The sequence below is a fragment of the Amphiura filiformis genome, chromosome 12 (assembly GCF_039555335.1).
Source record: "Amphiura filiformis chromosome 12, Afil_fr2py, whole genome shotgun sequence".
Classification (NCBI taxonomy): Eukaryota; Metazoa; Echinodermata; class Ophiuroidea; order Amphilepidida; family Amphiuridae; genus Amphiura; species Amphiura filiformis.
Genome location: NC_092639.1, coordinates 66,822,318 through 66,824,265, shown reverse-complemented (window position 1 = coordinate 66,824,265; position 1,948 = coordinate 66,822,318).

Here is a 1,948-nt window from a genome sequence, read left to right as displayed (position 1 = left end):
ATTTTCTGGGTACCATTTGCATGAGTGATTTGTGATTTTTTTTTTGTACTTCAAATATTTACTTTGCCATCAAAAATGTCCAACATATTAATTCAACATCTATTCTCTCCTAGATAAACTGTCAGCATTGTTGATTGTGAAACCTTTCCCATACTGAATGTTGAATGTGAATTGTTGAAGTGTTAGCGACCATCTCATTAACCTGTTATAACAGTTTCTGGTTTTGTCCAGCCATACTAATGTCTTTTGGTCTGTTATGACAGTGAATTTGTGGCCTTGGATATAATATCTCATTAACTTCTTGAAAGAGCACACAATTGCCAAGCATTCTTTTTCAGACACATTTTGCAGCTCATTTGGTAGCACTTTCCTGCTAAGATAAAATACTGTTTGTTCTTCAGAATTATCATTGATCTGACAGAGCACAACCCCACTCCCATTTTTGGATGCTTCTGTTTGTAACATAAAACACTTAAACTGGATCAGTACTAAGTTTGGTTTTGAGTGTGTCCGTTTGATATTATGGTGTCCACTTGGTTTCTTTAGACGCTGCCTTTTTAGTTCAATCATTGGTCTAGCAATTCCATCATAACCTTGTACAAATTAGTACCCTGTTAAACCTAAGAACGATCTGACATTATTCTTTGTGGTAGGGGTTGGGAATTGTTTATCCCACATTGGTTTGATTTTACAATTTCCAATGATGTGGCCTAAGTACGTAACTTCTTGGTATGCCATTTTGGACTTTGACAGTTTGATCGTCAATCCTTCATCTTGAATTTTTGTCAATATATTGTCTGAGTGTTTTGAATGGTCTTCCCATGTATCGCAATGTCATCTATCTGTCTACAAAATGTTGTCGAAGTCGAAGAAGACCGGAGCTAATTCAATCCGACTTGTAATTCAACTGACCTTGTTTTGTTTCCGAACATTTTAAACTTTCCACCAATTAGCGTACACAATACGCTTGCAAATTGATCACGTCGTCATTCTGTTTTATAGCAGAACATTATGGCCGCACTCCACTAACTGATGATTAGTTATAACATTCCCGATATTGGGATGAAAAGTGTAAAATCGTTTATTGATAGTGATGTTGAATTATGGAGATTTTGAGCATAAATGACCAATTTATGGAATAAACATAATATATAGATTTATATAATCAGTTACTTTATACAATATGAATAAGATACAACATAATTATCATATAACATAGAATGTTGGATACCATGGAACAACATATATCAGGTACATTGTGTGTATTAACAAACATGACTATGCAGATACAGCATGAGTCTGCAGATACAACATGAGTCTGCAGATACAACATGAGTCTCCAGATACAACATGAGTCTATAGATACAACATGAGTCTACAGATACAGCATGAGTCTCCAGATATAACATAAGTCTCCAGATACAACATGAGTCTCCAGATACAACATGAGTCTCCAGATACAATATGAGTCTCCAGATACAACATGAGTCTACAGATACAATATGAGTATCTAGATACAACATGAGTTTGCAGATACAATATGAGTCTGCAGATACAACATGAGTCTGCAGATACAACATGAGTTGGGACGGGGAGGTGGGGTGCTCACGAAAAAGATTAATTATATTTAGAGATCAGTTTTGTTTTGAATTGATTACGGAAACCAAAAGACAAGGGAAGGGGAGGGGGGGGACTCATCTGGAGACTCATGTTGTATCTGGAGACTCATGTTGTATCTGAGATTCATGTTGTATCTGAGACTCATGTTGTATCTGAGACTCATATTATTGAGAGACTCATGTTGTATCTACAGACTCATGTTGTATCTACAGACTCATGCTGTATCTGGAGACTCATGCTGTATCTGCATAGTCATGTTTGTTAACATGAGTCTGCAGATACAACATGAGTCTACAGATACAATATGAGTCTCCAGATACAGCATGAG